Below are 11501 nucleotides of genomic sequence, written 5' to 3' on the forward strand. Positions count from 1 at the left end.
TTTAAAAAAATATTGCCTCCTTATTCTAAAGAAAATCTTCTATTTTATTCATGTTTAATGATGATGAGAAAAATAAATTATAGCTTAATTGGAGATAAAATCATTACTAATTACTACTATAACTTCTAAGGTAAAACTCAAATAAGAACAATTATCACAGAGTTAAGGCTAAGATTAGAACTCAACAACCTTGAGTTTGGGATGTGGATGTTCCTCTAGTCTGTGGGGTGCTTGGTCCTTCAAGAGATAACTTATGACGCTTCAGTTCCTTTAAGTCATGCCCTTGCTTTTCTTGTTCCCTGAGCAGTTTGCAGAGCATACTGTTTTGATTTTGCTGTTCTTCCTTTATTTAGTCCTCCTAATATTCAAATTGAGGGACTTCCGGGAGAAATTCTTGCGCCCTCCTCTTGATGGGGTCATCCTGCACTTGTTGTTTTTCCGTTGTGGTTTTAGTGATTGGTTGCTCCACTGAGATGTACTCCGTTATTCCCATCCTTACTCCAGCATCCTTGCAGAGCATAGAGATTAGGCTTGGATAAGCCAACCTGGCATCCTTGGAGTTTTTGTTTGCAAGTATGTAAAATTCAGATGGAATCAGTTGATTAACTTCCACTTCTTTTCCCAACATAATGCAATGGATCATCACTGCTCTTTTAACGGTAACTTCAGAACGGTTGCTAGTGGGCAATATAGAACGCCCAATGAAGTCCAGCCATCCTCTGGCGACTGGTTTGAGATCTTCTCTCTTGAGTTGATTTGGGACACCCTTGCTGCTGGTGGTCCACCTGGCTCCAGGGATGCATATATCCTCTAGAATCTTTTCTAGGCCCTTGTTTGTTCTCATCATTCTCCTATTGAAGGAGTCTGGGTCATCTTTCAGCTGAGGTAGCTTAAAGATCTCCCTGATTTTGTCAGGGTGGATGTGAACAATCTTTCCTCTGACCATAGTCCGATAGTCATAGAGGGCAGTTCCAGATATTCTCTGCCTGTCTGTTTGCCACAGATTAGCGTAGAACTCCTGAATCATATTCCTTCCCACTTTTGTTTCAGGATTAGCTAGGACTTCCCAGTTCCTGTTTCGAATCTGCTCTTGGATCTCCGGATATTCATCTTCTTTCAGATCGGACTTGACTTCCAGGATCACTGATCTTAGACCCATTATTTTGTAGTAATGGTCTGAATGTTCTTTGGTTACGAACTTCCCTTGATTCCAAAGTGGTTTTGGAATACTCTCTTTCTTGCCTCTTAGAGTGGGTTGTTTTCTTTTAGGGGCCATGATCTTAGTGGGTATAATTTAGTGATCACGGATAAACACACCAAACTTAGAGGTTTGCTTGTCCTCAAGCAAAAGAAAAGAAAGGAGAGGGATAGAAGGAGATCTAGTGTCGAATGGTGGATGAGAGGAGGGAGGCCGAATGTGGATTTAAAAGGGAGGGGGGTGGGTTTTCGAAAATTTTAAAAAGATAAGATAGAAGATATGATTTATAAAAAATAAGTATGATATGAAAAGATGTGATTTAAAATTGAAAAGATATGAAAGATATTTGAAAAAGATAAATTTGGATTTTGAAAAAGATAATGTGGAGATTTGAAAAAGATATTGATGAGTTGAAAAGATTTTAGAAGGAAAAGAGATAGATTTGTTTTGGAAAATTTGAAAAAGAGTTGGATTGGATTGAAAAAGAATTTGTGTTTATGGATTAAGATACATTTGACATTTTTAAAGTAGGGTTTTTAGAAATTAGGGATTTTAGAAATTAGGGTTTGTAACATGTTTATGCAAGAAATCATGAATTGAAACATGAAAATTAAAATTAAAATAAAAAATTGTGAAATAAAAACGAATTTACCTCCTCCCCACCATCCTGGCGTTAAACGCCCAAATGCTGCATGTTTTGGGCGTTTAACGCCCAAATGCTGCTTCTCCTGGGCGTTCAACGCCCAGCTGTTGCTTCTTTCTGGCGTTGAACGCCAGGAACTCCTTTGTCACTGGGCATTTTTTTGAACGCCCAGGATGCTGTCAATCTGGCGTTAAACACCCAGAAGTTGCTTCTTTCTGGCGTTTAACACCCAGATGGCTATCATTACTGGCGTTAAACACCCAGTAGATGCTTCTTTTGGGCGTTTAATGCCTAGTTGTGCCACTTACTGGCCTTTTTTTGCCAGTGAGCTCTTTCTCTCTGTTTTGTGTGCTGAATCCTTCTGTAACCCTGTGAACTTATGCAATTGACTCTTTACCTTATTAACAATGAACTTTATATAAACAAATAAAATCAAGAATAGGGTAAAATAACAGAAAAAGTTTTCCCAATGGCTGGGTTGCCTCCCAGCAAGCGCTTCTTTATTGTCTTTAGCTGGACCTTGCTGAGCTTTTAATCTAGCCTCAGCCTTGAGCACTCTTGCTCAACATTACCTTCAAGATAGTGTTTGATTCTCTATCCATTAACAATGAACTTCTTATCAGAATCAATATCTTGAAACTCCACATAACCATATGGTGATACACTTGTAATCACATATGCTCCCCTCCACCGGGATTTCAGTTTCCCAGGGAATAGCCTGAGCCTAGAGTTAAATAACAGAACTTTTTGTCCTGCTTCAAAGACTCTTGATGACAACTTTTTGTCATGCCATCTTTTTTATTTTTCCTTATAAAGCTTGGCATTTTCGAAAGCAGTGAGTCTAAATTCCTCTAGCTCATTTAGCTGGAGCAATCTTTTTTCTCCGGCTAATTTGGCATCAAAGTTCAGGAATCTGGTTGCCCAGTAGGCCTTATGTTCCAGTTCCACGGGCAGATGACAGGCCTTACCATATACAAGCTGGTATGGAGAGGTCCCTATAGGAGTTTTGAATGCTGTTCTGTAAGCCCACAGAGCATCATCCAAGCCTCTTGCCCAATCCTTTCTACGGGTACTTACAGTCCGTTCCAGGATTCTTTTTAGTTCTCTATTAGAAACTTCAGCTTGCCCATTTGTCTATGGATGATATGGAGTGGCCACCTTGTGGCTAATCCCATACCGGACTATGGCAGAGTAAAGCTGTTTGTTGCAGAAGTGAGTGCCCCCATCACTGATTAGTATTCTAGGGACACCAAACCTGCTGAAGATATGTTTCTGGAGGAACTTCAGCACTGTCTTAGTATCATTAGTGGGTGTGGCAATGGCCTCTACCCATTTTGATACATAATCGACTGCCACCAGAATATAAGTGTTTGAGTATGATGGTAGGAAAGGTCCCATGAAGTCAATTCCCCATACATCAAACAACTCAATCTCCAAGATCCCTTGTTGAGGCATGGCGTAACCATGAGGCAGATTACCAGCTCTTTGGCAGCTGGCACAGTTACGTACAAACTCTCGGGAATCTCTATATAGGGTAGGCCAGTAGAAGCCACATTGGAGGACCTTGGTGGTTGTTCACTCACCTCCGAAATGGCCTCCATATTATGATTCATGGCAATGCCATAAGATCCTCTGTGCTTCTTCTCTAGGCACACACCTACGGATTATTCCGTCTGCACATCTCTTAAAGAGATAGGGTTCATCCCACAAGTAGTACTTTGCATCAGTAATTAATTTTTTCTTTTGTTGCCTGCTGTACTCCTTGGGTATGAACCTTGCAGCTTTATAGTTTGCAATGTCTACAAACCATGGTGTTTCTTGAATGGCAAACAAATGCTCATCTGGAAAAGTTTCAGAGATCTCAACAGAGGGAGAGGACGCCCCTTCTACTGGCTCTATCCGGGACAGATGGTCAGCCACTTGGTTTTCTGTCCCTTTTCTGTCTCTTATTTCTATGTCAAACTCCTGTAGAAGCAACACCCATCTTATGAGCCTGGGTTTTGAATCCTGCTTTGTGAGTAGATATTTAAGAGCAGCATGGTCAGTGTACACAATCACTTTGGATCCTACTAAGTATGATCTAAACTTGTCAATGGCATAAACCACTGCAAGCAATTCTTTTTCTGTGGTTGTGTAGTTTTTCTGGGCATCATTTAAAATGCGGCTAGCATAATAAATGACATGCAGAAGCTTGTCATGCCTCTGTCCCAGTACTGCACCAATGGCATGGTCACTGGCATCACACATTAGTTCAAATGGTAATGTCCAGTCTGGTGCAGAAATAACTGGTGCTGTGACCAGCTTAGCTTTCAGAGTTTCAAACGCCTGCAGACACTCTGTGTCAAACACAAATGGCGTGTCAGCAGCTAGCAGATTGCTCAGGGGTTTTGCGATTTTTGAAAAATCCTTTATAAACCTCCTGTAGAATCCTGCATGCCCCAGAAAGCTTCTGATTGCCTTAACATTAGCAGGTGGTGGTAATTTTTCAATTACTTCCACTTTATCTTGATCCACCTCTATTCCCTTGTTCGAAATTTTATGCCCAAGGAAAATTCCTTCAGTTACCATAAAGTGACATTTTTCCCAGTTTAAAACTAGGTTGGTCTCTTGGCATCTTTTCAAAACAAGTGCTAAATGGTTGAGGCAGGAGCTGAATGAGTCTCCAAATACTGAAAAGTCATCCATGAAGACTTCCAAAAATTTCTCTACCATATCAGAGAAGATAGAGAGCATGCACCTCTGAAAGGTTGCAGGTGCATTACACAGACCAAAAGGCATTCTTCTATAAGCAAACACTCCAGAAGAACATGTAAATGCTGTTTTCTCTTGGTCCTGAGGATCTACTGCAATTTGGTTATAACCTGAATAGCCATCCAAAAAGCAGTAGTATTCATGACCTGCTAGTCTCTCTAGCATCTGGTTTATGAATGGTAAAGGAAAATGATCATTTCTGGTGGCTGTATTGAGCCTTCTGTAGTCAATACACATGCGCCACCTTGTAACTGTTCTTGTAGGAACCAGTTCATTCTTTTCATTATGAACCACTGTCATACCCCCCTTTTTGGGGACAACTTGAACAGGGCTCACCCAGGGGCTATCAGAAATAGGATAAATAATCCCAGCCTCTAGTAACTTGGTGACCTCCTTCTGCACCACTTCCTTCATGGCTGGATTTAGCCGCTTCTGTGGTTGAACCACTGGCTTAGCATCATCCTCCAATAGAATTTTGTGCATGAATCTAGCTAGGCTTATGCCCTTAAGGTCATTTATGGACCACCCAAGAGCTGTCTTGTGTGTCCTAAGCATTTGAATTAGTGCTTCCTCTTCCAGTGGATTTAAAGCAGAGCTTATGATTACTGGAAAAGTGTCACCTTCTCCCAGAAATGCATATTTCAGGGATGGTGGTAATGGCTTGAGCTCAGGTTTAGGAGGTGTTTCCTCTTCCTGAGGAATTTTCAGAAGCTCTTTTAATTCTTCTGAATCCTCCAAATCAGGCTGAACATCTTTGAAGATGTTTTCCAGCTCTGATTCGAGACTCTCAGCCATGTTGATCTCCTCCACCAAAGAGTCAATAAGATCAACTTTCATGCAGTCTTTGGATGTGTCTGAATGCTGCATGGCTTTGACAGCATTTAACTTGAACTCATCCTCATTGACCCTCAGGGTTACTTCCCCCTTTTGGACATCAATGAGAGTTCGTCCAGTTGCTAGGAAAGGTCTTCCTAGAATAAGAGTAGCACTTTTGTGCTCTTCCATTTCCAGCACCACAAAGTCAGTGGGAAAGGCGAATGGCCCAACCCTGACAATCATGTCTTCAATCACGCCTGATGGGTATTTAATGGAGCCATCATCAAGTTGGAGACATATCCGGGTTGGTTTGACTTCTTCAGTTAAACCAAGCTTTCTGATAATGGATGCAGGTATTAGATTGATGCTTGCTCCAAGATCACATAAAGATATCTTGGTGCAATTACCCTCTAGTGTGCATGGTATCAGAAAGCTCCCGAGATCCTTAAGCTTTTCTGGGAAGCTTTTCAGAATGACTGCACTACATTCTTCAGTGAGGAGAACTCTTTCAGTTTCTCTCTAATCCTTCTTATGACTCAAGATCTCTTTCATGAACTTGGCATAAGAAGGTATTTACTCAAGTGCCTCTGCAAACGGAATCTTTATTTCAAGAGTCCGAAGATAGTCTGTAAAGCGAGCAAATTGCTTATCCTGCTCCTCTTTGTGGAGTTTTTGAGGATAAGGCATTGTGGCTTTGTATTCCTCAACCTTAGTTCCTGCAGGTTTACTTCCTACAGAGGTGGTTGGAGAAGCCTTTTTAGAGGGGTTGTTATCAGCACTGGTGTGTGTCTGATCCCTCGTTAGCATTTGATTGCCAGAGTTAGAAGCTGGAGTGGCGTTGGACGCCAACTCCTTACTTGTTCCTGGTGTTTGGACGCCAGAACTGTGCTTCTTTTGGGCGTTCTACGCCAATTCCTTGCTTGTTTCTGGCGTTGAACGCCAGGAATGAGCATGGTTTGGGCGTTCAACACCAGCTTCCACCCAATTTCTGGCGTTTGATTGCCAGAATTATTCCTCTCCGGGCTCTTACTGTCCTCAGATGGATTTTGGGTAGTTTGCTCATTTCTTGGCTTCCTACTACCTTGAGGTGGGGCATCTAATGTTTTCCTACTTCTCAATTGAACTGCTTGGCACTCTTCTGTTATTTGTTTTGACAGTTGCTGCTTTGTTTGCTTTAATTGTACTTTCATATTTATATTCGCCATTCTTGTCTCTTGTAGTCTCTCCTTCAATTCAACTAACTGTTTTGTTAGAAAATCCAATTGCTGATTGAATTCAGTAGCTTGTTCTGCAGGACTCAGTTCAGCAGTCACTGTTCTAGCCTCTTCTTTCATAGAAGGTTCACTGCTTAGGTACAGATGCTGATTTCTAGCAACTGTATCAATGAGCTCTTGAGCTTCTTCAATTGTCTTTCTCATGTGGATAGATCCACCAGCTGAGTAATCTAGAGCAATCTGAGCTCTTTCTGCAAGCCCATAATAGAAGATGTCTAACTGAACCCACTCTGAAAACATTTCAGAGGGGCACTTTCTTAGCATCTCTCTGTATCTCTCCCATGCATCATAAAGAGATTCATTATCTCCTTGTTTAAAGCCTTGGATGTCCAGCCTTAGCTGTGTCATCCTTTTTCGAGGGAAATATTGATTCAGGAATTTTTCTGACAGCTATTTCCATGTCCTTATGCTAGCCTTAGGTTGGTTATTTAACCACCTCTTAGCTTGGTCTTTTACAGCAAATGAAAATAGTAATAATCTGTAGACATCCTGATCTACTTCCTTATCATGGACTGTGTCAGCAATTTGTAAAAACTGTGCCAGAAACTCTGTAGGTTCTTCCTGTGGAAGACCAGAATACTAGCAACTTTGCTGCACCATGATAATGAGCTGAGGATTCAGCTCAAAGCTACTGACTCCAATAGAGGGTATACTGATACTACTCCCACATGAAGCAGTAGTGGGGTTAGCATATGACCCCAGAGTCCTTCTGGACTGTTTATTTCTACTTAGATCCATGATGGAGAAAGGGAGATGATGTAAAATAGAGAAAAAAATATTTTTATTTATTTATTTATTTATTTTAAAAATAAAATAAAATAAAATAAAATAAATAAAAATAGGTGAAGATTTTCGAAAAATAAAGAGAGAGAAAGGAAGAAAATTTGTTAGGAAGTTTTGAAAAAGATATGATTGAAAGGATTTGATTGGAAAAGATATGATTTGAAAAAGATATAATTTTTAAATTTGATTCCTAATTTAATGCTAATTTTTCAAAAATTATGAGTGGAATGAAGAAAAGATATTTTTTTTTTGAATTTTATGATGAAAGAGAAAAACATACAAAAGACACACAACTTAAAATTTTTAGATCTAATGCTCCTTGTTTTCGAAAATTTTGGAGGAAAAACACCAAGGAACACCAAACTTAAAAATTTTAAGATCAAAACACAAGGAAGACTCAAGAACACTTTGAAGAATCACAAGAACAACAAGAACATGAAGGTAGAACACCAAACTTAAAATTTTTAGAAAACCAAAATAAAATTTTCAAAAACCAAAGAAAAATCAACAAGAAAACACCAAACTTAAAGTTTGGCACAAGATTTAATTAAAGAAAAATTATTTTTGAAAAAAGAATTTAAAAAGAAGATACCCAATTACCAAGAACATAGACCAACGCTCTAGCCAATTGGGCAGTAAATGTAACACTTGTTTTGAAGAAGTATTTTTAATAACTAAGAAAAAAAATTTTTTTTTTGAAAACTAATGTTTTGAAAAGGCACACGAAAAACAAGAAAAGAAACAAAACAAGAAAAACTAAAGATCAAACAAGAAAAATAAACAAGAACAACTTGAAGATCCAAGAAAAACAAAGAACACAAATTCAAAAATTTAAAGGAAGATATAAAATATGCAATTGACACCAAACTTAAAATATGAAACTAAACTCAAACAAAAAAACTCAATTATTAGTTTATAAAATTTTCGAAATATTTAAAAAGAGAAAATAAGGATTTTAAAAGAAAAATTTTTCCTAATCTAAGGAACAAAATAAACCGTCAGTTGTCCAAACTCGAACAATCCCCGGCAACGGCGCCAAAAACTTGGTGCACGAATTGTGAATCACACTTTTCACAACTCGTACCACTAACCAGCAAGTGCACTGGGTCATCCAAATAATACCTTACGTGAGTAAGGGTCGATCCCACGGAGATTGTTGGTTTGAAGCAATCTATGGTTATCTTGTAAATCTTAGTCAGGAAATCAATTATAATTATCAGTATGAATTTCAAAGAATAAAAGAGCATGGATTAAATACTTGTTCTGCAGTAATGGAGAATATGTTGGAGTTTTGGAGATGCTTTGTCTTCTGAATCTCTGCTTTCTCCCTGTCTTCTTCTTCACGCACGCAAGGTTCCTCCTATGGCAAGCTGTGTGTTGGTGGATCACCGTTGTCAATGGCTACCATCCGTCCTCTCAGTGAAAAAGGTCCAGGTGCGCTGTCACCGCATGGCTAATTATCTGTCGGTTCCCACTCATGCTGGAATAGGATCCATTGATCCTTTTGCGTCTATCACTACGCCCAGCCCTTGTGAGTTTGAAGCTCGTCACAGTCATTCAATCCCTGAATCCTACGCGGAATACCACAGACAAGGTTTAGACTTTCCGGATTCTCATGAATGCTGCCAATGGATTCTAGCTTATACCACGAAGATTCTGATTAAGGAATCCAAGAGATGTTCATTCAATCGAAGGTAGAATGGAGGTGGTTGTTAGGCACGCGTTCATAGGTTGAGGATGATGATGAGTGTCACGGAACATCACATCCATCATATTAAAGTGCGAATAAACATCTTAGATAGAAACAAGCGTGTTTGAATAGAAAACAGAAATAGTTGCATTAATTCATCGAAACACAGCAGAGCTCCTCACCCCCAACAATGGAGTTCAGAGACTCATGCCGTCAAAGAGTACAAAGTTCAAATCTAAAAATGTCATGAGGTGAAAAATAAATCTCTAAAAGTTGTTTAAATACTCAATTAGTAACCTAGGTTTACAGAAAATGAGTAAACTATGATAGATAGTGCAGAAATCCACTTCTGGGGCCCACTTGGTGTGTGCTGGGGCTGAGACTTAAGCTTCTCACGTGCCTGGGCTGTTTTGGGCGTTCAACGCCAGGTTGTAACCTGTTTCTGGCGTTGAACTCCAACTTGTAACTTGTTTCTGGCGCTGGACGCCAGACTGCAACATGGAATTGGCGTTGAATGCCAGTTTACGTCATCTATCCTTGAGCAAAGTATGGACTATTATATATTGCTGGAAAGCCCTGGATGTCTACTTTCCAACGAAATTGGAAGCGCACCAATTGGACTCATGTAGCTCCAGAAAATCTATTCCGAGTGCTGAGAGGTCAGAATCCAACAGCATCAGCAGTCCTTTTTCAGCCTGAATCAGATTTTTGCTCAGCTCCCTCAGTTTCAGCCAGAAAATATCTGAAATTACAGAAAAACACACAAACTCATAGTAAAGTCCAAAAATATGAATTTTGCCTAAAAACTAATGAAAATATACTAAAAACTAACCAAATCATACTAAAAACTATATGAAATTAACCCCAAAAAGCGTATAAAATATCCGCTCATCATTATTCTTAACTAATAGCTTTTACGCTTCGCTTATTTCTTGGAAGAGAATCAGAGTACTTCGAGAACTAAAAATGTTATTCACTATGAAAATTTTTCCTGTCTGTTGTAACAAAACTCCACTGCAAAAACACGTAACCAATGTCAAAAAAGTATTTGTGATCTTAAGACTAAGTACATCTATTGCTTTCTTCGACTCCGGTTCTTCCTCACAGGTAATTCTCTGACCTATCTCATGATAAGTGAATATCTTATACCCTTTTTCTAGTTGTTTTTACATTGTTTTTAGTTAGATTTTATTAAGTTTTATTATATTTTAGTGCAAAAATCCTCTTTGGATGCAACTTTGAGTTTTTATGGTGTTTTTATGATTTTAGGTGAATTTCGAACGAATTTGGCAGAGTCTTGAGCAGAGACGAAGAAATGATAGCAGATGTTGTCAACCTTGACCACCTTGCATTCAAACGAGCATAACTTGAGTTACAGAGATCTAATTGACACGGTCTTAACAGTGTTAGAAATCTAACTTTCAGAGCTTGCGAACGATATATAAAAGTATATACTTTTCTTCTGGAATCACTGCCAAATCTGGCGCTAAACTCTAAGCCTAGTGTTTAGCGCCTAAGAGGGACAGAACAAGCATTTCTTCTGGGCGCTGAATGCCCACAAGAATGCCAGAACCACCACTTTTCGGCACTAAACACCCATTTTGGCGCTAGACGCCAGTAGTACGGGTCTCACCTCACTCATGGACATCTTTTGTTGGATTTTGTTGTCTTATCTTTCCTTTTTGTAATTTTTAAATTATAGACAATATCTTTTAGGTTTAGAATTCAAATTTCAAATCAAAAGATTTGATTTTGTTTGATTTTGAATTTGAATTTGAATTCTAGGATTAGTCTTAGAGGTTTTTACTATAAATAAAGGGACTTCCTTCCTCCTGAGGATCACGCCTCCCGGGAGGGGAGACATCCAGACACAGATCTTCTTTACTGTTTTCTCTGTAAAGTTATGAGCAACTAAACCTCCTGGTTAAGGTTAGGAGTTCTGTTTATTTTTATGGATTAAGATTATTATTCTTCTACTTTAACTAATGTTTGATTCAGTTCTAAGGTGTGATTTCCATTCTTAATCTTATGAATCTAGGTGGAACAAGAGTATGGCCTTTATTCTACATAAGCTCTTGTGATTCTCGAGAGAGCTATCTCGCTTGAGAAATAGCTAGGAAACACTCTTCCTAAACTGAGGGTTACCAGCGACTGATTGGGATATGTGACATGAAATCCTGTCAGCTTTGGGTAATTAAGATATCTGTGGTGCTAAACTGGTTTTCTGAACTTTACCCTTTGATCTGAAAAAGTTTACATTGTCTATGGCGTTTCAGTAAGATTAGATGAGATTAATTCGCTACGAGAGTAGGCATTAGTCACTTATGGTTTGCCATAGAATGAATC

Source organism: Arachis ipaensis, chromosome B6 (assembly GCF_059453495.1).
Source record: "Arachis ipaensis isolate K30076 ecotype BB chromosome B6, ASM5945349v1, whole genome shotgun sequence".
NCBI classification, from domain to species: Eukaryota; Viridiplantae; Streptophyta; class Magnoliopsida; order Fabales; family Fabaceae; genus Arachis; species Arachis ipaensis.